Source organism: Balaenoptera acutorostrata, chromosome 16 (genome assembly GCF_949987535.1).
Source record: "Balaenoptera acutorostrata chromosome 16, mBalAcu1.1, whole genome shotgun sequence".
NCBI classification, from domain to species: domain Eukaryota; kingdom Metazoa; phylum Chordata; class Mammalia; order Artiodactyla; family Balaenopteridae; genus Balaenoptera; species Balaenoptera acutorostrata.
Genome location: NC_080079.1, coordinates 4,691,533 through 4,716,492, shown reverse-complemented (window position 1 = coordinate 4,716,492; position 24,960 = coordinate 4,691,533). Strand labels below are relative to the sequence as shown.

The following is a 24,960-nucleotide window of genomic DNA, read 5'->3' as shown; positions in this document are numbered from 1 at the left end:
TCAGAGTCACGGAGGTCAGGAATGATGGTGAGGCCCCCAGTTGCATTGCATTAAAGATTCATTTTCTCAGGACTTCCCTGGCGGTCCAGCGGTTAAGACTCCGCACTTCCACTGCCGGGGCCGTGGGTTCGATCCCTGGTCGGGGAACTAAGATCCTGCGTGCCGTGCAGCCAAAAAAAAAAAAATTCATTTTCTCCCTTCATTTTACAAGTGGAGCCAGGTCCAGGTACCTTTGTGTGCAGAACAGTGCCCAGGACGGACATACGACCTGGCTCAACACAACCATGGTTTTGTGCTCGGGAAACTGAATTCACTGCACACTAAAGAGGCACCCCTCCCACGGATTTTCATCAAATAAAAAAGAAAACACTTTTACTCATTTCTAGTTATTTTCTCAATAACCTTCCTCATTTGTTTTTAGGTAACTAGAAATACGTTTTCCGTAGAAGTCCTTCAGTTTACCAAAAACCAAAGCCAATTCTGTGAAATAATGTCATTTGCAGCTACATGGATGGACCTAGAGATTATCATACTAAGCGAAGTAAGTCAGAAAGAGAAAGACAAATATCATCTGATATCACTTATGTGTGGCATCTAAAATGTGACACAAATGAACTTATCCACGAAACAGAAACAGGCTGACAGACATAGAGAACAGACTGTGGTTGCCAAGGGTGGGTGGGGGTGGGGGAGGGATGGAGTGGGAGTTTGGGATTAGCAGATGCAAACTATTATATATAGAATGGATAAACAACAAGGTCCTAATGTATAGCACAGGGAACCATATTCAATATCCTGGGATAAACTGTAATGGAAAAGAAAATAAATGAATAAATACCAAAGCCAAGTCTACCTTTTTGCTTTAGACATTTTCTCTTTGAGAAGTTTGGGGGACCGTGTGAGCTCCCTGTTTAGAGTCTGAGGACAATGCCCGCCCTAGGTGAGCAGCCTGAGACTTGCCGGGGTCACAATGCCTGTTCCTGGTACCATGTCCTGACCCGGACTGAGCATCTTTTTTTTTTTTTTTTTTTTTTTTAATTAATTAATTTATTTATTTTGGGCTGCGTTGGGTCTTCGTTTCTGCGCAAGGGCTTTCTCTAGTTGCGGCGAGCGGGGGCCACTCTTCATCGCGGTGCGCGGGCCTCTCACTATCGCGGCCTCTCTTGTTGCAGAGCACAGGCTCCAGACGCGCAGGCTCAGTAGTTGTGGCTCACGGGCCTAGTTGCTCCACGGCTTGTGGGATCTTCCCAGACCAGGGCTCGAACCCGTGTTCCCTGTATTGGCAGGCAGATTCTCAACCACTGCGCCACCAGGGAAGCCCGTTTTTTTTTTTTTTTTTTTTTAATGTAACTTACTTTTTATTGAAAGTATCTTGCATTCGTGACTGATGCTTTCTGCGTTACATCACACATTTTAACATTAAAGGTTAAATTATTTTTACATGCAAGTAGTGTTTATGGGTTTCCCCACATAGGATTACTGATTATAGAAAGATGACACACCACATGGGTCAAGTGTCTTTTTTAATTGAAAAGCCAGCAAACTGTCTAATTCTATTTCCTCTCAAACCACAGACTGAGTAGTAACTGAGCCTCTAGCCAACATATTCAAAGCTGAGAGGATTAAAAATGCAAAAACACGTCTTCAGATCCAGTTAAGGGAGCCCTGCTACATACAGGCTAATCAATACCAGTGGAGTCCAGGAAGCTGGAAGACATTCTGATAACCCCCCTCTGATAACATTTACCTCAAGTAGCCTTTTTCCAGTTTCCAACTCATGAATAAAGATAATACGTTGTTAATTCTATTTCAGAAAAGTTTTTGCAAGTTGTTTTATTTACAATGCCAACTTTTAAAAGTCACTAAACTGAAGTTAACTGGACAGTAAACTAGGCAGAAATTGCTTTACAAAAAGAGGGAAAGCCCGAAATGCCACTTTCTATAGAGAACCCACAGTTCAGTTTTATTCAGAGCAAAGAAAAAAGAACTTTTGATCATACTAGAAGAAACTGAGCCATAAGTTTGCAGTCTGTACTGAAACGACACATGCAATGAGGACAACATTCTGCTAATACAACTGATTTGCTGCTGCATTTGTGGACTGTTTTTCTAATATCAACAATTATAAACAAAGCAGTGCGACTAGTATTTGGAACAATCGTTACAGTGTTACAGCATCAGACACAAAATTTCACTTCTCCTCACACCACTGGTTCTCTTTGCGTACCTGGGCTTCCTCTTCTTCAGTAAAATCATTTTTGATATTGAATGTCTTTCGAATCTCCTCAGGAGTTTTCCCCTTGATCATATTGGCAACAGTCTTGCAGGTAACATCAAGCAAACCTTTGATGTCTAAGTAGTTTGCTGCCAGTATCAGCTCAAAAAGTGCTCCTTGGGCTTCCCTGGTGGCGCAGTGGTTGAGAATCTGCCTGCCAATGCAGGGGACACGGGTTCGAGCCCTGGTCTGGGAAGATCCCACATGTCGTGGAGCAACTAAGCCCGTGAGCCACAACTACTGAGCCTGCGCGTCTGGAACCTGTGCTCCGCAACGAGAGGCCGCGATAGGGAGAGGCCCGCGCACCGCAATGAAGAGCGGCCCCCACTTGCCGCAGCTAGAGAAAGCCCTCGCACAGAAACGAAGACCCAACATAGCAATCAATCAATAAATCTTAAAAAAAAAAAAAAGTGCTCCTTGGTCAACTTTCAGGAATTCTTGATCCCAAGCAGGGATGTCATCTGTTCGCTTTCTTTGTTCTCATCATCCTCAGGAGGACAAGGATCAACCTTGTGGTGGGTGCACCACTGAATGACCTTTCTTAATATTGCTGCATTAACATTTGGCAAGGGGACTGGATCATCTCCTTCATCATCCATTCCCAGATCTTCCAACATGGTCTTAATCGTCACAGATTGTTTCACAGTTTCAACATCAACTTCAAATATCTCTCCATCAGAGCTCTGCAACTTAATTGAAGGCACGGTGTTAGGACTCAGGGAGATGGCGGGCCAGAGGCTGATGAGAGCAGGGCGGCGTCTGCAAAAAGAAAAACAGAAAAGCGGAGAACAAGGCCAACCAAGCATCCTTTTCCTGTTCTCACCACCCTGGTGGGCTGACCCCTTTATCCTCCCTCCTGTGTCTGACACCCTGTTCAGTTTTGGGGCTTCGGGAAATGGAGGCCCCTCATCTGCTTCCATCACACGAAAGCCTAGCTTATCTCTGTCTGTTTCGACAGGAGTTGAACGTTCCACCCTCGAGCAGAGTCAGGAGGTGAGGAGCTATGGCCTTGCTGCTGGGCCTCCATCTTGTGTCTGCTTGGCCTGAGTCTCGCCAGCCTGTTCCTCTGGGTGTGGTTTCGGCCCGGCCAGCTGCATCCAGGCGGCATTTTAGAAGGCAGTCACGTGTGTTTCTTGCACGTGGCATGCTTTTGTTTAGCAAATGATTTATCGTTTGTTATAGTAAAATGCACATCCTGATTGGGCAGGCTGTGCCGGGCAGAAATCAATGACATCAATCCTGGTTATTTTACTTTGCAGTGGATTTTTTTTGTTGTTTTGTTTTGTGTCAGCATAGCAGTGATTTGTGAGTGCTTTACAGAGATTATGCCTTCTTTAGTGACTGGCAGCTTGGAGATTGCAGCAGCCAGGCTCGATGTGCTGTGTCCATTTTCAGACCTGGCAGGCAGGGAGCGTGGCCATGCTTCCCAGAGTGACTTCTGAGCCGATGGCCTGAACGATGTTGGGTGGGAATTGCCTGGCTGTGTGGATGTAATGGGCTTGATTGATGGCAGCTATATGCATTGAAACGTGTGGAGTGATTGGTATCTGGTACCCTGGGACTCGACCCCTGTTGCCAATGATACGAGACATCGGTTAGGCGCCCATGAGGAGAGTCCCTTGGCCCCCCTGGAAAGGGGCAGCCCCTGGAGCCTGAGGGGGGCCTGCCTTCTGGGAGGAGCCCCTTGCTGCCTCCACTCTGAGTCTGGCTGAGGGTCCACTCTGTTCCCCACCCCCAGCCAGGGTACGTATCCCCAGGGAGCTGGTGGGTGTGCAGCTGCCCTGAGGTCACCACACTCCCCTCTGATCACCGGTGCTAGTTGGTGGGGGTCCCGGTGGCGGGGCAGAAGGAGCAGCTCCCATTACTGACGTGGCTGTAGCCTCCCGGGCCTGTCTGTGGGAGGGTCTGCTGGAGGGTCTGTACCTGGGTGTGGGCTGACCCTTCTTCCACGACTCCCCTGGCCTTCCCGGGGGGGCCCCAGTGCAGGGGAAGGTGTGATGTTGCCCCGCAGACTGGGAGAGGTGGGCTGTGTATTGTCAGGGGTCTGAGGGTGTCAGAGGTGGAGACACGGTTCATTCCACTCGGGTTCACAAGAGGCCTCCTTGACTTACGTAACCGAAGGTTCGGGAAGAGCGGGATCCAGTGGCTCAGCGTTGCCGTCAAGGTCCGCCGTCCTTGCCCCTTCGCCTGGACAGGCTCTTTTCCCAGCAGCCTTTCATTCCCCCAGGAGAGAGCCTTTCCAGCAGGTGCAGCCATAGGCTGCCAGGTGGGTCTCCTTGGCTCTGATGAGCCAGGCCTCGGCCACTTGCCGTCCCCAAAGCTTGCACCGTGGCCAGGGCTCACCCTCTTCTGACTGTCCAGGCTTGGGCCGCGTGTCCTGCCAGGGGTCGGGGGTGGAGCAGCTCCCTCCAGATCACCTTGGGGCGGGGTGGCTGGGGCCTTCTGCGGGGGGGAAGAGGCTGGACCACTCAGGGAGCAGGATGCGAGGACCCCTGGGCCTCCTGGGAAGGGTCTTGGAATCAGAGGAGGGACTTGGGCTCCATCTTGGGCTGGGGGAGGTGAAGGGGAGTTCTGAGGAAGGGGAGTGCTGATGGGGGAGGTGGCTGATGAGGGGTGGGCTGGGGGTCCAGGGGGCTCTCAGTGGTCGCCTCCAGTGGGCCGTGCATCAGGCAGGTCCCAGAGGGCAGGTCCCAGAGCATCCTTCATGCTGTGAGGTCGGCAGCTGCATTTTTCACAAAGCTCCCCAGGGAATCCCGATGTGTGGCCAGGTGGAAGACGTCAGGGGCTTTTTGCAGGGGCCCAGGAATGAGGTCAGGCCTCTCCACAGTGACAGAGGGCAGAGGGTGCCCCGGAGGTATAGGCGGCCCCGTGGCTGCCTGGGCAGGTGGAGAAGAGGCACCGATTCCTCGCAGGGCTGACAGCGGGATTGAGATGGTACCTGGTACCCATGGCTCTCAGGACTGAAATGTGACCGTCGTCGGGAGGGGGCCAGTCCTGAGTGCCTGCACCGAGGGAGACTTGTATCCCGGGCGAATCCCCTTTGTTTGTGCTCTGCTCCCCTTTCAGTCCGGCCGCTTCTGTCCTAAATGAGAGCTCTTGGATAGACTAACCCATGACGAGGTGTTAGGGACTCAGTCGGGGCCAGTTTCAAGCATTGCTTTTTATAAGACGACAGCTCGGGAAAGCTGAGGCCTAAACAGAATAAACGGTGGAGGGTGGGATTCCCAGCAGCGTGCTGGTGATGGTGGAGGCTCCTGCCCGCGGCCCTGAAGCCCCAGGAGACTTGTAGTTATGTACGTACGTCCATTCACTCGTGCGGTCAGCAAGTATGAACGGGAGCCCTACTCTGTGCTGGGCCTCCGGCGCTGAACAGAATCCACGGGTCCTGCCCTGCATCCTCTACCTGGCGCCTGGGCTTCCACGTCTGTCTGTCTGTCTGCCCCCAGGGTTCCCCTAAGAGGCCAGTGGCGCCCAGCTCAGCCTTGCTCTGGGGACCGTGCGTGGCGAGGGGGCCGCCCCGAGGTCCTGGTGTCATCCACGTGGGACTGAGAGGCTCTCCTGGGCCGGGAACCGTGCCCGCGTCCCTTCCCCGTGGATCCGGAGCGGCGTGTGTTCATTAGGGGCCCCGTTTCCACGTGGGTGTTGATGGCTGAGTGGCTGCCGCCCGGGACTGAAATGTTGCCAGCCTCTCTTTAAAGAGCCCATCTATCTTGTAGTGAATACAGACTCCTGCGACTCTCTTCCTAACCTTAACATTCAAAGGAGGTCGGACTCTAAGGCCAAAGTGGGCGGCAGGGCCACCCATTGGCTGTGGCCGGGCTTGTCCCCCCCAGGCTCCCCTCCTGCTCGCCACTTCCCCCCTCTGCTCTCTTGTGTTTCCCCAGTCTCAGCTCCACCCCTGGGGCTGCTTCTTCCAGAAGCCCAGGCCCCGCTGAGCTCAGCCTCCCGCGGTGGGGACACTCGCGCTGTGGAGTGAGGGCCCTGACCCCAGGCACCGGCCCCGCTGGTGGCAGTGGCCATGTCAGCGGCTGTGGCCTCGTGCCTCTGGCAGCTTTCCCGCCCGCTGCATGCCTGCCGACCAGTGGCCCCGAGAGCTGGCACTTCACCTTCAGAATGGCTGGCGTGCCGTTCTTTTGAAACGAGTAATAGCAAAGCTAGTTCAAGAAATGCCCATTGTTTCCTCCCTCCTATTGCCCAGTCTCCAAAAAATGAAAAGATCCGATTGCCTCATCACGTGAGGAGGCCAGGGGGACAGGCTTCCGGGAACAGGGGCCGCCCCAGGGGCTGCAGGAGAGACCCTGACTCAGGCCTGAGGAACCACAGATACCCAGGGCTAAGTGCTGCCAGCCTGGCAGAACTGAATAACAGAATGATTTTGCCCAGCTGCTCCTGATTCGAAAATCATTTTGGATTCGTTTTAAGGGCTCCATGGAGAGTTTCTACTTTGGGAAAAATTCTATCAAGATACCCTAGCATTGGAGTCACAGTCTTTCTTTAATGCAGTGTCCAAACCACACACATGTTACTTCTTGTTACCTCTGGCAGGATCTGGATGAACCTGGGATTGGAGCTGACCTTCAGGTGGGGTGCCCACTACCTTGCACTCATCTCCCGCCGCCTGATTTCTGGTCGGTGGGAGCTCAGCCCCTTAAACGAGCAGCGCGGATCCTGATGAAACCCGTGCGATCGCTGCACTGTCCGGCCTGTCTGGCAGGAACTATTTCCCTGCAGGAGGCCTAAGCTGGAAAATATCCATGACGAGTACAAGGAGTGTTTGTGTGGAGGTTTAAATGCTGTGTCAAAATGCATAAAAAATACAATTAACCACGGTGTGAGGTGGACCATGTCTCTGGGAAACTGAGTGTCTGAACAAATCAGAGGAGCACGTGACAACAAACTCTGAAGTGTTTTTATCGAGAAAGAGTTTGAGCTGGAAATGGGGTTGAGTTATAGGGTCACAGGCCTGCTTCTTCATCAGGAAGGACAAGGGGATGTTTTCAAGATGCGGGATTGGGCAGATGTGTGTTTGTCAGCAGGATTTTACCACTGGCCTACGGTCGGTATGTTCCTTTCTGCCCAACGTCCCTTCCTGTGTTCAGGGGGGTATTTAATGACCCAAGCAATAAAAACTGCAAGATTAACCAGGACAACGTGGGTGAAGTGTTCAGTAGGGTTCCATTTGGTCACAGAACATGGAAACATTGGCATGGACCCCCGTATCTTAGTGCTTTCATCTTTCCTAAAAACTACGGGTAATATATAATTTTTAAATCTAGAAGTTATCTAGTACCACTGTAGCTGAGCTCGCTAGAAAGTAGCTGCTTTAATGAATGAGCAAAGTGAGAAAACCTCAGCCCTCAGTACCATTTCTATTTTAAGCAGAGGCATTTGGAGGAGTCCCTGGGATACTTTGCAATGCACATTCCCAGGCACCGAAGAGGTTGCTCCGTGGACTAAGCAAATGCAGCCTTCGGCAGTTTTGTCTCAGCTCACCTGTCTGAAGCTAGTACGTCTGAGGCTTGGCTGATCCACTTCCATGGCTGCCAAGCTGATGTCGGCTGTGGGCAGGAGGCCTCAGTGCCTCCCCGTGTGGACACACATATCCATAGGACAGCGTGAGCATCCTTACGACTATCAGCTGGCTTCCCCCAGAGAGAGTGGTCCCAGAGGAAGCAAGGCAGAAGTTGCAGCATCTTAGCCTCAGAAGTCACAAGGTCTCTTCTGCAATATTCTACTGGGCACACAGGTTAGCCCCACTTATGCAGAGAAGGATGACCAGCCCTTTCCGCAGAGCAGGTGTTGGTGAGGAGCCTTCATTCGCTTATTATCCTGGGTGTATTAGTTGTGGCTTTTAGCTGTACACCACAGAACTGAGAAAAGAAACTGGACAGAAGGTTACTGAATAGTCCTTAGAATCAGATGGAAGACTGGAGAACCAGTTTCAGAAAAGGGGCAGGAACCCAGGAGGCTCACAGCCTGAACCACAGTCAAGGCCAGGCCACAGGAGGTTTCGATGAGGATGTGGCCTGTGGTCCGTGGCTGCTGGGTCTGCTGGACATCGCTGCCACTGGGCCCTCGCAGCTGTGGCCTCTGCAAGCAGCTCCAGAACAGCCCTGGATACACAACTCACCCGCAAGAGTCAGTCCTGGGTAGGATCGATTGTTGGAGCCTGTGTCGCCTCCCTGGCCAGAGTTTGGCTGCCGGTGCGTGGCAGGGAGGGCCAGGTAGGATCCTGCACTGGGAGGTGGAGAAAGTAGGACGAGAGTTGAGGCTGCTAAGGGCAGCCCCCAAACACAGGCATTCATGCTGCCTGGTTCGTACTGAACTCAAGAGCTATTTTTGTCTCCAAGTAAACCCAGTATTACATATTAATATATTCCTGAAAAGTTATGTTAATTTGAATCGTGGTTTATATACACTGGCTAAGCTTAATACCTTCTAGAAGTCTGTAGATAATCCTTTTGTAAAGCAGCTAATCCTTTTAGGGAACAAATAATCACTTCTTAACAATTTTTTTTAAGGTCAAGACTCTATATATTGTGTTTTCTCAAGGCAGAGTATGCAACTTTTAGGTTTCCTCCTTTGCTCATAGTGAGGAAATGTTACAGCTTTATAGATAACTGTTTGCAGCGTCTCGTGCTGTGTGAAAAAAAAAACACTGAGGTTTTTTTTTTTTCATTTTCTCCTTCTCTACTGTAATTGATTGTCTTCTGGAAGGAAGTAGAGGCTATTAAAATTTTTAAAGAGCTTGTTTTTATTTTGTTCTCACCCATGAGGCTGTTTTAATATGAGCATGTCTAGCCGTGAACGAGTAAAGAAACAAGCGTTTATAGTTGTTCTGTCTGGGAAGTCAGATTTGGAAAATTCACCTTTAATATTAGTTTTTTTCTCTCTGTGGGGAGCTTTCACATCACAGCAGGAATATTTGGTTCCATTTCCTAGAGCTGCTTTCACGTTTCCTGGTTAACTGAGTGCAGGAGCCTGGACAGCAGGGACGTGGGAAGCAAGACAGAGACATGGGCTCTGCTCCTTGTGGACTGGTCACAGGTTGCGTGTGTGCAGAGTAATCCTGGTGGTACAGGGGCAGGAGAACCAGCAGGTGGGGAACGGGAAGCAGCCGGGAAGCGGCTGTCGTGATCTAATAGGGAGACAAGAGAGACAGAGACAGAGAGAGACAGAGATGAGAGAGAGAGACACAGAGAGGCGAGAGTGAGACACAGAGACAGAGACAGAAAGAGAGAGACAGAGACAGAGAGAGACAGAGAGCTAGAGAGGCAGAGATGAGAGAGAGACACAGAGAGGCGAGAGTGAGACACAGAGAGAGAGACAGAGAGCTAGAGAGACAGAGATGAGAGAGACACACAGAGAAGCGAGAGTGAGACACAGAGAGACAGAGACAGAAAGAGAGAGAGACAGAAACAGAGAGCTAGAGAGACAGAGATGAGAGAGAGACACAGAGAGGCGAGAGTGAGACACAGAGAGACGGAGACAGAAAGAGAGAGACAGAGAGATACAGAGGGACTAATAACAGCTGCCATTCAGGGGCCTCCACGTGTCAGGCGTGCGCATAGCTCTTGTCTCTTTCTTCACGGAGTTACAGGAACAGGCGGGTTTACTGGAGTGGCCTCCGCCCCAGGGCAGGTCACACACCTCCAGGAAGGTGGCACGTGTGTTACTATGTCAGTAAGACTAATTCAGCTACCTTTTCCTCCAGTGTTGGAACCCGTAGGTGTCATTGGTTGACACTAAAGGAAATACTGACTTCTATTTTCAGAGGCCGTGTTATTAAAAAATACATTCCTTTAGCTACTGGAATCATACTCATTGTGACAGGATGCCCCCCTCTGAGAAGGCACAGGAGGACACAGCGGATTCACTTCGTGTGGCTGAATGTTCTTAAGCTGAATGTGTGTAAGATGTCAGGCCATCTTATGGTTGGCAAAACTGAGGCTTGGACAAGTGACGTGAGTTGTTCCAGGGCCATGTCCCTAGAAGGTGGCAGAGCTGGGCTTCCAACCGGGGTCTGTCCGCTTTCTAAGCAGGGCCTGTCGCCAGACCTGCACACTGGGTTGTGATGAGAAGAACAGCTTGGCGGGGATGGGCCTGGAAATCCAGGCAGCTTGTTTTGACCCTCTTGCTGCAATTCCAGACCATGATTCTGAGATGGCCACATCTCTGAATAAAACATGTGGCTAAAGAAAATACAATAAGTAACACTTGTGAGTGGATTATTTTGGTCCTTTATATCAGAATACAGGTGATTCTGATTCCGTGGTGGGACATAGAGTGAATTACTTTCCTGATTTAATTTTACTTTTAGGAATGAACAGTAATATCCATTTATCTGGTGCATTTTAATGTGTTATTTATTATGATTATTATATTACTATTATTATTTAAATGGATTTTTCCGTATTTTATATTGTATTTCGGTATAAAATACAAAAAGCACCATCATTTTTTGTCCAAGAAAATTAATGCACTCTGCAAAAACTATCAGAGGGAATATTGATTTCCTAGGTACGATAACCCCGGATTACTTTTTTTCTCAAGATTCGTAAATTGCATTAATGGTAGCCTTCAGATTTATAGTTAAAGCAAAACGTCAAAGAAGATTTATTTGGGATATTGGCTGTTTTTCACTCATTTCCCAACCATTCTCATGCAATATCTGAACAGACTTTAAAATTCCTTTCATTTAACAGAGAAACGATCCTCTGAGTTGCTCTTGTTTTGTTTATCCAATTGTCATCCTGTGCTGGCTTCCTGGCCTGCTCCCCCTTTCAGTAAATCGTGTTTGTTATTGACAAGTCTGTTTGTTTCCTTAGAGCTTGGAATTTCTGAGCGGGAAGGAAATAGTAGAAAACTTAGTGCAGATACAGCAATTCTCTCTTCTTAAATGCACATGTTACTATCCGTTTGTATTGATTCTATCCGGCCCCCTTTTGGAAGTTTTCCAGTGCCAATCCGTTCCCTTTTTTTACGTCTTTACTGGTTTTTCTCTGTGCGCCTAGAACCATTTGTTCTGGGTGTGTGACAGAGTTGCTGTGCTGGGTTAGACAGCATGCTCGTCTGATGCTGAATCCACCTACAAGGCTGAGTGAATAGGAAACATCCTACCCTCAGTACAGACTTGGAGGTGTATACTGGAAATGTGTATCTATCTTTGAAATAACATTTTGGAAAGCACAGTGTTAGGTAGATAAGGACTGCACCAATGTCACATCAGAAACAAAAATAATGGGACTTCCCTGGGAGTCCAGTGGTTAAGACTCCGTGCTTCCAATGCAGAGGGCGCGGGTTCGATCCCTGGTCGGGGAACTAAGATCCCACATGCCGTGTGGTGCGGCAAAAAAATTTTTAAAAAAAGAAAAGAAAAGAAAAAAAAAATCATAGCATTTGGTTTCATAGTGTTTTTTGTCCAGCCCAACTTTTATAGCTGAACGAAATGCTGAGAGCAGTGTTGGAGGTCAAGGTCACCATAAATCAGCTTTCACACTGGAGAACGAAAATTAACTGTATAGTCATGCAAAGTGACATGTCTGTTAAATACAGAGATTGTTGTGAATAGATTTATGCATTCAATTTGTTTGCAGTTGTCAAAAGCACATTAATTGTAAGCCCAATGACACTGTTTGCTGTTTCAAATCACTTTTAAATTACACATGTGCTACTTAATCTTAAAAGCAAAATTAAACCTTGGATTGGCATACATTTCAGGTTACAACATTAAGCCACTGTATTTGGGGGGAAGGAGTTTAATATGCATTGTAAAATAAAATTAGGAGGTGCCTTACATTCATGGTGGCTTATGTAATTAGATTCTGTCAACTGTAATTTTTCAGGTTAATTTCTTCCATGATGTGTGCTGTGTAAATAATAAAGTTATCAATCCCGATTCATGTTAAAATTATTATATAAATCCTTAGTATTAAAGCAATAAAGTATTTTAAGTAAATTACTTGGAAGTTTGAGTTGTATGGTAAATAGGTAAAATTGATTTTTTTTTTTAGAAGTAAGCAAAGATGGATATTTTATTTGTTTAACAAATACAGGTGTTTATTGAGTCTCTACCTGGGCCAGGTGCTGGGGACCCAAAGGTCAGGAAACCGTGGGCACCGCCCTCAAGAATCTGCTAATCTAACATGGTATTTCCAAAGGGTTCTCTGGGACATGTATCCCCTCCCCAAGTGCCATGTGTGGTCAGGTGCACTGAGAGCTATAGCTGCATCAGGTGCCACTTGAGAAGGTGTGAGGACACCAGCATTTCCAAACTGTTTTGGCCACAGAGACTCTTCTCCCCGTAACATCGCTGATCATGTTGGTCTGCACTAGGGGATTCTTAACCTGGGATTTCATGGGCGTCTATGGATAGAATTCAGAGGGTCTGGAAATTTAGATGGGGAAAAAATTTACACTTTATTTTCATATATCTGGCTTCCTTTGTCATCCTATATTCCTCATCCCTTAAAACACTTTTTTATGGTGGGAACAATATATATATATATATTTTACTTTATGATTAGTTTTTACTTATTTTTTTACTGAAGTCTAGTTGATTTACAATGTTGTGTTAGTTTCAGGTGTACAGCAAAGTGATTCAGTTATACATATATAATTATTGTTTTTCAGATTCTTTTCCCTTATAGGTTATTACACAATATTGAATAGAGTTCCCTGTGCTGTACAGTAGGTCCTTGTTGGTTATCTATTTTATATATAGTACTGTGATGTATATGTTTATCTCAAACTCCTAATTTATCCCTCCCCCCACCTTTCCTGTTTGGTAACCATAAATTTGTTATGTCTGTGGGTCTATTTCTATTTTGTATATAAGTTCATTTGTATCTTTTGTTTTAGATTCCACACATAAGTGATATCATATGATATTTGCCTTTCTCTGCCTGGCTTACTTCACTTAGGAACAATTAAAAACAATTTTTTTCAGCATTTAAAAGTCACTCTTTTTGGTGTCCAGCTCCATGAGTTTTGACAAGTGCATAGAGATGCGTCACCACCAGCACAATCAAGACACAGTCTTTGCCTCCCCAACTAAAACTACTCTTATGCTGTTCCTGTACAGTCAGACCCTCCAACTCCACCCCTAACTCCTGGCAGCGATTGATCTGTTCTCCATTCCTAGAGTGTTTGCCTTTTCTAGAATGTTCTATAAATAGAATCATACAATATGTAGCCTTTTGAGTCTGGCTTCTTTCACTTAGCATATGGGTTTAAGAATCATTCTTGCTGTGGTGTGTATCAATATTGCTGAGTAGTATTCCGTGTATGGAAGTACTCACTTGTGGTTAACCATTCTCCAGATGGGGAGAATTTGGGTTGTTTCCATTGGGGACACTTATGAATAAAATGGCTATAACATGTGCGTATAAGTTTCTGTGTGAATCTAGTTTCGTTACACTTGGATAAGTAAGTAGGATGGGGTTGCTGAATCACATGTATGTTTAACTTTATAAGAAACTTTCAAACTATTTTCCGCAGTGTTGTACTATTTGCTTTTCCATCAGCAGTGTTTGAGCGTTCCAGTTGCTCTGCATGCTTGCTAACATTTGCTGTTGTCTGTTGTTTACTTGTCTAATTTTGCCATTCTTATAGGTGAGTAGTAGTAGCTCATTGCAGTTTTAATTTTCATTTCCCTAATGACCAGTGGTTTTGAGCAACTTCTCCTGTGCTTATTTGCCAAACTGTACATCTTCTTTGGTAGTGTCTGTTCAAATAATTCGCCCATTAAAAATATTGGGTTGTTAGTCCGATATATTTTATTTTATTCAATTAAAAACATTATTCTGAGAATAAGCTTCACTAGATGGCCAAAGGGATCCATGTCACCAAAAAGATTAAGAACCCTTGGGAGACATACTAGCTTTAAAATATCTTCATTATTTACATTTTTGCATTTTCTTGTGGTAGAGCTACCTTGCTCAAAGACTGACTGCCACACCGTTTCCAAGGTAGTAGCTTGCACACAATAGAATACACGACCATGCCATCATTCTTTCTTTCTGTTCTGAGTACATTAAATAGGATTTCACAAAATCACTCTCAACTGTGGGCGGGATCCCCTATGCCTCCCTCCTCTTTGGTGAACTGTAAAGCATTTCTTCTGTTTTTATTTGTGAAATTCCTTAGCCATCCTTGATTCTTTACCCAAAAGGAAGGAATTCTAAATTGCAGGAAAAACGTGAACCAACATATTCCAGGAGAATGGTCCTATTCCACCTTTTAAGTTAAGACCTCTTTCTTAAGGCAGGACGCAAGTGTGTGTGTTTCATCACTGTTTGTGATTATCTCCGCGGCACTGCAGGCTGACATATTTTTCTGCCTTGATCTCTGTCTTTTTCATCACAACAGAACTCATCTCCCAGCAAAAATGTTTTTTTATCTAGTGGAGCTATTTTTTTAAAGCCTCTGTGGACTCTTTAAGTGGGCAGCTAAATACTGACTCAGTCTTATCTGAATCTACGGGTCAATATCATCTTCAGTGGCTAAAGTTTTTAGGAACCATATGCTTATTTATGATCAATATATCCGTTTTGTGGTTCTCCTAATAAGGAATATAAGGAAGATACAAGGTACAGAAATTTGTGCCAAAATCTTTTATTTTAATTCAATGAAAGGCCTTACGTAGGATTCTCTTCTTCCCCATTGGAAGGAAAAAAAAAATTGGAAAAGAAAAGTAAATGCACTGTATGTGCTGAAAATTTGGCAACACGCAAAAAATCGTGCCATGGTGAAGATCTCTGCCATGTGTTAGTTACTGCTTGAGAGTGAGTTTTAGTGATAAATAGATGCCCTATATTTTATATTTGGCACACTTAGCATATGCAAATATATATATGTTAAGTGCTTATCGTTTGGGAAATCGGAGACGTAAAAATACATTCTGACCTTCCAGCTGTGCACAATCCCTCTGGGAAAATGAAGAGCCACACAGGTAAAGGGACAAGGACAGTCACCACTGCAGTTTTTAGTGTCACTTCTCTGTTTTTCTCTTAGAGAAGGGAGGGTGGGAAAAGGCGCTTTTGCTCATTTGCACACGTGTGTGCCCACGGCCACTCTCCCACTCGTGCTTATCAGTTTCCTATTGCCGATGTGATAAGTTCCCACCAATTTAGCAGGTTAAAGCAATACCCACTTCTGATCCCACAGTTTCCATGGGTCAGGAGCCCAGGGCGCAGCTTCTCTCTGGCTGGTTCACTGCTTGGAGTCTCACAGGATGAGATCAGTGTGTCGGCAGGGCTGTACTCCTTGCTGGAGACTCTGGGGTGTGTCCGCTTCCAAGGTCATTTAGACGAGGTCCCCTTTCCATGCTGGCTGAAGGTGGAGGGTGGGCCTCAGGTTCTAGGGGCTCCTTGGCTCCTGGCCCCCTTCCCCCATCTCCAGAGCCAGCAGGGTGGGGGAAGTCCCTCCCCTGCTCCCACCATCTGTGCCCACCCTCTCTGCTCCTTTCCTGCCTTTAAGGGCTCGCATGACTGCACTGGACCCACCCGGATAATCCCGGATGCGCTCCCTATTGTAAAGTCGGCTGGTTAGGAACCGTAACCCCCCTGCCAAGTCCTTTCCGAGCAGCACCTAGACTAGTGTTTGATGGGTTGGAATCTGGGGGATATTTTTAGAATTCTGCCTCCCAGCCCCCTGCACGTGCACATTAACATCAAAATAACAAAATGTCAGGTTCTCCGGAGGGACTGTTGCAGCAAAGGGATTCGTTTCCCTTTCGGAGACAATATGTGCGGAGATAATTCTGTGATATTTACACATTCGGTGTTTACGCCTCGCAGATTTCATTATCATATCTTTAGGAATACTCTTTACATAAATTAAGATGATTTGTCTATTTCCTGAAAACATAGCAACATGCCACACATTCTGGATGAAAATGAGGGATTGTTTACATCATGGGCCAAATTAAACTCTGGGAGAATTCTGAAGTAGGATACATGGAAATGTGCTCAAATGTGTGGCATATTTTAGGTTTCCTAGGAATTTCCTTTCAAGTCTTATCGCAAATTAATATTACAAAGCTATTTAATTATAATATCATCTAATATCCTAATATGTATCTGAGGTCCCCTGGCATTTAACAGAGAAAGTAATCCTAAACACACATTGTTTTCCTACATGGGGTTGCCCAGGACAACCTCTATCACCTGGGAAGGACGGATCTACCCCATATGGTAGAGGACGGGGGCGGGGGTCAGAGAATTTGGATTCTGTTTTCTTCCCCCACCCCTCCTGGCTGGGCTATTTGGGGCAAGTTCTGTGTTCTCAAGCCTCAGTGTTAACCGTCTGGGAATAATAATCCTGACTAGACTTTAATGAAGTGACGTCTAAGAAAACAATTTGTGAATTAGGAAGAGTTAGACACCTACTAGTTAAGCAACCAAAGAGAGAGAGAACGCAAGTGATTGAAAGTCACTCAGCTTTCTTTCTCACACTCATTCTGACAGATTCTGGAACCAGTATAGAGGAGGTGGGGTTTCTCAAAGGAAGGCTCTTGGCAGGGGATAATCTTGGAATCAAAAACAAAAACGCTGGGGTTCGCCTTCCCTTTTTCTCAGCACTAGAGTGGGTTCATTGAGGGGAAGGGTACCAGGTCCGTCCTCAGCTCCCTGGTCTCCATGTCATTGCTTCCCTGTTGAGAGCCCGAGTGTGAAGCTCTTATGTTAAGAGGATATTCCTGTCCTTTAATGTGTTAGAATTTTACTTGCTTTGGAGAGAGAGTCACACACATTTGCCTTTTGGGACATGTCTTTGAAATCCATCCTCAAGAAGTAAGATACTGTCTGCAAACTGAGCTTGGCTATCTCTCCAAACTGAGAACCCTAATCTACTCCGTGGCTAGCCTGGGGATGGTTTGAGTTTCCCGGAATTCCGCATCTTTTCCCAGGGCTAAGCACGTCTGTAGGAAACGTGCTGGCCCTTCCTCACCTCCCTAGCTCAGCCTTGGTTTAGGAAACTCAGAAGCTGACGCCATGCAGCATGAACAAGACACCTCTGTCCCATGTTTGCTTTCATGGGGAAGGAGACACTTGTCCTCTAGGGACCCAGGCTCGGGAGGGAGCCAGGTGTCTCTGAGGCTGTGGCCCAGGGCAGCACCCGCTGGAGGCCTCCTTCTTTAGACCTGTGAGGAGGGGACTGCTCTGTCCTTCACTGGCAGCGCTGAGCGTGGGGCTGGCATCTGGGGCCCCGCGATGAGCATCCTTCCTGAGAGGGAATTTCCTGCCAGCCCTGCCCCCCTCCCCCCGCTGCCCTCCCCATCCCCGCCCCGGCCCCCATGTACCTCATGCAAACCCTCTAATTAGCGGGTGCCCCCATCTTCATCTGCCCTTCTCTCCTCCGGTTTCCATGGAGAGGCCGGCAGTAGGGACACGTGACTGACGGTGCCGCCCTTCCCCTGGAGCAGCGCTCTGGGTGCTGTCGGGGGGTGAGGCTCCCCTCCTCCTCCCCCCGCCCCTCCCCCACCCCCATACAAAGCTTTATGACACAGGCCCTGCCCCCCAAGCTGGTGCCTAAAACCTGCCGCTCTGTTCTTTGCTCCCAGTTCTGTCCCTGGGGATCCCCCCTTCTCCCACAGGACCCACCCCGTCTCCACCCAAGGGCACCTTTCTCTGACCCATTCTGCAGGGCACCCTGGCTTGGAGATGGGTCTAGCTCCCTGGCAGGGTCAGGCTGGAGGCGTTCGGGGGCTGTGGTCTCCCTGCAGTGCCCAAGACAGGGTCTCCTAAGAGTCCAGAGGGTCACAGAGACTTCCCGCAAGGGCCTCCTGGAAGGAGCACCTGGTGTCGGTCATTAAGCCTTGAAACCACATGATTTCTTACTCAGGCAGTAACCCTCCTCCTTGATGTGCAGGTGGCAGAGGCCTCTGAGCCTCAGGTATGCGGCCTCTGGGGCACACTGTCCTGGTGTGACAGAGCATTGTGTGTGTGTGTGTGTGTGTGTGTGTGTGAGGGGACGCTCTTTCCTCAGCTTCCCAGACTGCAGCCCAGCCCTTCACGTTTCACTGAACACAACCCACCTCTTATTTCTTACTTAAATTTGAAAATTACTCTCTGTAAGATAACCCAGGGGTATCTGATGTCATCTTTTAAATGGTGACAGTACTGTATCCTCCGTGATACTTAAAAACAATTTTACAAACCTCACCAATCACAGCACGGTAGAGGTGATCCCATAGTGAAGTTCATGTCAAGACTGTTTCATAAATGGGTACAGATTTGGGGTTTAGCTTTTTAAAAAATGTAGTTTGAAACGACATTATTTGAGCTGTTTATTCAATATTTGTGGTATTTAATTAATAGCGGCCAGTGTGTATATATGTACACACACACACACACACACACACACACACACACACACACATACATGTCTGAGTTTGCCTGGACCATTAACCCTATTGAAGAGATAACTGATTCTGACACCCAGGCGGTTGGGTGTCGTAACCCCCGAACTGCTCACTCAAATTGCTGACTGTGCGGAATCATTCCCTGGCTGATCTAGCTGCAATTAGCTGAGAATTTCTAATTCCAGTTCAGCTTAAAGATGACCAAGTGTTGTTGTCATCCTGTAAAAGGCATGAATAATGATTCTTGAAACAGTGAAGGCGGCCTGTGTAGGAAGTGACAGGGGTGTTGAGAGCTGAGACTCGTAATCCCTACATCTACGTCCTCCGCCCTCCATAGGCAATTCTGTTCTCCTGCAGACAGAACTCTGATATTTTTATTCCTGAAGAGGCTTGGCAAGCAAACACAATGCAAAAGTAAAGGTGCCGATTCCAGTGATCTGGCTGCAAAATGTTTATTAATGGGATTCAGGTTTTAAATATGTGATTTAAATTGTATTTATTCAGATGACAATGCCTTTTGAAAAAAAATCTGCATTTTTCCCCACCTCGGGAAGAAATCAAAGGCACTTTGTCATGAATCATTTGGCTAAAATGTCTCTCCAGCACCCTGTACAGTTCACTCATATCGGAATTGGTGAAAATCGGGTGATTTGCAACTCTGCACTTGCCCAAATTAAACCACGAGTGTAATTTGTAATTAGAATCCTGGACTTTCCGAGCTGAAAGGAGGTTCTAGCAGTTGCCCAACCAGGGATGGCATTTTGCTGATGAGGAAACAGAGGTCCCAGGGTCGTTTCTCACCTAGGTAGAATCAATATCTCAGTTGGGAAAAAAGGGGGAATTCCATGAGAATGCCTTTTTAAAAAAAATTGAAGTATAGTTGATTTACAATGTTGTGTTAGTTTCTGGTGTACAGCAAAGTGATTCAGTTATACATATATATATATATATTATTTACATATATATATATATTATTTTTCATATTCTTTTCCATTGTGGTTTATTACAAGATATTGAATATAGTTCCCTGTGTTATACAGTAGGTCCTTGTTGTTTATCCATTCTATATATAATAGTTTGGCATATGCCTTTTTAAAATAAGCTGCTTTTAAGTTTGTGTGTATACATACGTGCGTGGAAACTCCATGGCTCTTACTTACAGATATTAATAAAGATGTATGACTAATATTCAAGTAGATGATACTATCTCATATTCTTTTAAAAAAGCTTTCATTCCCCTATGTCTCCGAATAGCAGCCTAGTAGGGTGCAAAGCTGGTTAAAAGTCAGGAGCCCTGGTATACTCGCCGAGTCCCGCCATGACTGTTGTGTGCAAAATTGCTTTCGTGTTGGGCCTCAGTTTCTTCACTGTGAAGGGAATTGACAAACAAAATCTCTCAATGAAATAATAGGTGTGAACAAGCCAGCATGGCAGCCCCTTAATTAGGGGGGGTGTACCATCGAACTGGAATCCTCTAAGTTCTAATCATGGAGCACAGCTCAGTCATGACTAATTGTTGGTTAAATGGACATTTTTAAAGTGATCTTACACTTTCTTCAATCCAGAACATTTTTAGAGTTGATATTACTTTTTTGTTTTATATGTATAAGGTGTAGAACATGATTTGATATGTATACATTATGAAATGATGACCACAATCCAGCTAATTAACATACACCTCACCTCAAGTAATTACCTTTTGTGTGGTGAGAACACTTAAGATCTACTCTCTTAGCAAATTTTAAGTATACGATACAGTGTTATTAACTACAGTCACCATGCTGTGCATTAGATCCCTAGAACTTATTTATCTTATAACTGAAAGTTTCTATGAAACGACTTCTCCCCATTTCCCCACCCACAGTCCCTGGCAACCACCAGTCTACTATTCGCTTCTATGAATTTGACACTTTTTAGATTCCACATATAAGTGAGATCATACAGTATTTGTTTTTCTGTGTCTGACTTATTTCACTCAGCGTACTGCCTTCCAGTTTCACCCATGTTTTTGCAGACGGGAAGATTTCTGTCTTTTTTAAGGCTGAGTAGTATTCCATCATCTCTCTTTCTCTCTCTTTCTCTCTCTCTCTCTCTCTATATATATACATATATAATATATTTGCGTGTGTGTCTCACATTTTCTTTAACCATTTGTCCATCAATTGGCACTTAGTTTGTTTCCGTATCTTGGTCATAATGCTGCAGTGAACATGGAGGAGCAGATATGTCTTTGAGATAATGATTTCATTCCTGTTGGATATTTACCCAGAACTGGGGTTGCTAGATAGATACAACTTTTAAAATTTTTTCACAGCTTTATGATACATTTCACATGATATTACCTCTTAATATTCTTTTTTGCTACTGATGGGAAGTATGTAAATTGATAAAAATTAGTATCATTGCTTCTGCATTTGGAATTGGAAAAACAGAAACAGAGCCAGTCACCTTTGTCAAGGCATTATGTCCATCCTCAAGCCCCAAATATGTGCTCTCTGACCCTGCCTGGACCTGCACATCCCAGGGCGCTCCATGTTGATGTGAGTTAGGATGTCATGTTATCAGACCTTCCGTGAAGAACTCGAGGAACCCGACATGCAAAAGCCTACTACCGCAGAGGGATGTTTCCCTCTCTTGGAACAAAATTGTATGAATGCCTTTCTGAACAAAGGCTATGAACTAATCCCCATCGTTCATTATCTTTAAATAGCATAATAACATTCCAGTAAAATGCTTTTCCTGGTGTTTCGGCAAGTGAAATCACTTGCTTGTGCTTCACATTATAGCTTTTTCAGTAAAATATGACTTTTAGAACTTTTCACTCCTGCGAACAAAAGGGACTCATTCCATCAATTATAGACTTCTTCTCGGTATCTTTTTTGAAAAATTCTTTCATCTTTCTTTATTTTTCAAACATCCTAGCCTCCTGTAGCAAAAACACCCAGGACATGTTAAACTTTATCTTTGGAAGATGACTGCAGTGTGTGATTTTCCAAAAAAAGGAATCTTACATTTTAGGTCTAGTTATTCCAGAAAAAAAAAAAAAAAAAACAAGAAGAGGCCCAAGCGCAGAATTGTTTGTGATCACTGGCAATTGCAGCGCACATTTTGAAGGTTCAGCTGAGCACAGGTCACTGTATCTCCATGTAGGGGATACGAGGGGAGAGAAAGCATGGCCCGGCCCTCACTGGGATTCCAGTCCAGATAGGAAGGCAGTTCAGATACATGAAAAGTGGGAAGAACAACCATGGAGACGTATTCCACACAGCCAGGAAGGGGGCAGCTCCTGGAGGAGCAGAGAGAAGAGACGGACCCCAAAGGCGAGGCAGCTGGGAGCAGGCGACCGGGGTGGCGGGCACTGCAGCCCACCCAGGCTTCTGGTCTATCCCGTACACCCATCCCCAGAACATCTTTCTGAAAACTCTGCCCTGACCTTGGTGCTTCCTTGACTAAACACCCTGGAGGCTCCTGGTCATCTTCATGCAAGAATCCCATCTGCTTAGTCCCAGGGACAAGTTCCCTACCAGGCCCCACCTCCCGCCTCCCACCCCGCCGTCCCCCGGGCGCGCTCTGGTACTCAGAAGGGGCCCAGCGTGTGCTTGGGAATGGACAGATGAAGGGCTTCCCACGTGAGCCCGTGCAGAGCAGAACATCGGCCGGAAGGAGGCACTGAGCTGGCCAAGGCAGACATCTGTCCGTAGGCACTCCCGGAACAAGGCTGGCCGAGATGGGAAAGAGCAGTAGGGTTGGTGTAAACAGGAGGGCCTGCGGTGTCTGTGAGGTCAAGGTCAAGGTCAGGACCACTGAAAAGGCTGTGCTTGCACCAGGCTGTGGAGGGTGCACTGACTCTGAATGTCTCCAAATGTTAAAGTCAAGAACTTCAGATTAAACTTTCTTTCCAACTAGAATCTCCTTCTTCTCCATCCCCGGATTCCTGGACAGCCACCATTCAGCGGGAACAGCACAGATTTCCTGTGTGCCCATTCTGTTCTGTGCCCGCCCCGTAGCCGCAGGAGGGTCACAGGGCACAGGCCAGGCAGGTGTGGTCCAGGGACCGGCAGAGCCAGGCTGGGAGGAGCCAGGCCGCCCCACTCACAGGGGCCGCCCCACTCAGGTTCAGCCCAGTGCAGCCCGGGTGGGCACGTCTGATTTTTCAAGAGATGCTGGACATCTTTTTTGTGTGACATGCTACAATTTAAAAATGTGGACAGGGCTTCCCCGGTGGCGCAGTGATTAAGAATCCGCCTGCCAATGCAGGGGACACGGGTTCGATCCCTGGTCTGGGAAGATCCCACATGCCGCGGAGCACCTAAGCCCGTGCGCCACAACTACTGAGCCTGCGCTCTAGAGCCCTTGAGCCACAACTATTGAGCCCGCGTGCCACAACTCCTGAAGCCCACGTGCCTAGAGCCCGTGCTCCGCAACAAGAGAAGCCACCGCAGTGAGAAGACCGTGCACCGCACCGAAGAGTAGCCCCCGCTCACCGCAACTAGAGAAAGCCCGTGCGCAGCAACGAAGACCCAACTCAGCCAAAAATAAATAAATAAAATAAATAAATTAATTAAAAAAAATAAAATAAAAAATAAAAATGTGGACAACTGAATAAAATATTCTTTTACACCAGGTGAGCTAAACAGGCTGTTTCCCGCCTGCATTTGGTCTCTGGGCAGTCAGCTTTCCACCCCAACTGATGCATTCTTCATTCATTTCTTTACCTCCGGAAATCCATTCCTCTGCCCTTTCCACAATCTAACTCTGCCTCCTCCATCTTGCTAAAACCACTTGGGCCAAGTCCCCGTGGGCATCCTTGAAGGCTCTGCCTTTACATCCAGGCTCCTTTGGTTCGTGGACACAGGCCCGGGGGCCCTTACCTACAGACAGGTGATTTGCAGAGCGGGGAACAGGTAAGCTGGTAAGACAGCCCACTCCTCCCCCTGGGCCAAGTGCAGAGCCATGGCGAGACTGTGCACTGTGTCACCAGTGGGAAAAAAGGCAAAGGAAATGGGCAAAATGTTGACACTAATCTGCAAAGCTGAGTGTCTTTTTATGATATCTCACAGGGAGAAAGTAGGTCAGCATCCCCCAATGCAGGCCACTTCTCCTGCAGTCCAATCAAGAGTGTGTAGATGCTCCACTTGACATGCCAGGGATCAGCGTGCCAGAAGTAATGAGAGTGAGGGGAAATGAAAAGAGAGCCTCATGTTCCAGGAAGGCATTTTCAGGAAAGGGAACCAAGGAATCTCACTCTGTCTACTCACTAGCAGCTCAAGAGGCTGTAAAAACCACTAGGGATGGAAGAGAATTGGGGAAAAGAGGAAGTCAGGGGATTGGGTGCTGTGTATCTGCCTGTCTGAAGTGAAATTGTATAAAATAAAAATTTTTCTTTAAATTATATGATAGCTTTGATTTTAAAAATTGAATTAACTAACAAGCCCATGCCTTTGATAGGTCAACTTGATCGAATTCAATTTGACCCTTTGTCTTTAGACCTGAAAGCCAATGCATACAAAGTGTCCATCAATGGATGGATGAATAGATAAACAAAACAAAGTCTATCCATACAGTGGAGTATTATTCAGCCTTGAAAAGGAAGGAAGTTCCGACACAGCTGCAGCGGGGATGGACCTTGAGGGCACTGTGCTCAGTGAGATAAGCCAGAGAACAAATACTGTGTGATTCCCTTCAAGCGAGGTCGCTAGAATGTCAGATTCACAGAGATGGAAAGTAGAAGAGAGGTTCCCGGGGGCTGGGGGAGGGGAATGGGAGTTGTTTAATGGGTGTGGAGTTTGACTTTGGGAAAAATTCTGGAGATGCTAGTGGTGAAGGTTGCCCTGTGAACGGACTTAATGCCACTGAACTGTACACTCAAAAGGGGTTAAAATGGTAACTTTTATGTTAAGTATATGTTACCACAATTTTGAAAAGAATCCTGCAAGAGCAGGAACCTGAGGGTGGCGTCTCTGATCACAAGGCCAAGACGTCTTTGGGACTTGGAAGTCATTTTGATCACACAGGCCGGGATTCTTGAGTGATTTTCTTCTTCCCTCTTCGGTCTAACAGAAACCTCAATGATTTTTTTTTTTCTCAGTTTTATCCTTCTCTTGTTACTCTGCCAGGTATCACCACATCCTGTCCTAACGAAAACAATCAGGTTCTTTAAACTAGAAAGAGGTCTTTTAAGGAAACCTTCCCTATGTGTGCTATTCCAAACAAAATGTGGTCATGTCTCTATCAACTTTTGAGAAATGTATTATTTCTGAATACTGCAGTGGTATGTGCTCATCTCTAAAAATCGAGACCATATCAAGATGCTTACATTCTT

At 46.5% G+C, this 24,960-nt stretch overlaps 1 protein-coding gene and 1 pseudogene across 2 annotated transcripts in view; one reads left to right on the top strand and one right to left on the bottom strand.

The window, feature by feature from the left end:
• PTPRE (protein tyrosine phosphatase receptor type E) overlaps positions 1–24,960 on the top strand; it is a 172,575-nt gene that overhangs the window by 8,909 nt on the left and 138,706 nt on the right. The gene's annotated exons all lie outside the window — the stretch shown is intronic.
• Positions 1,880–3,867, bottom strand: LOC103011314 (S-phase kinase-associated protein 1-like; annotated as a pseudogene).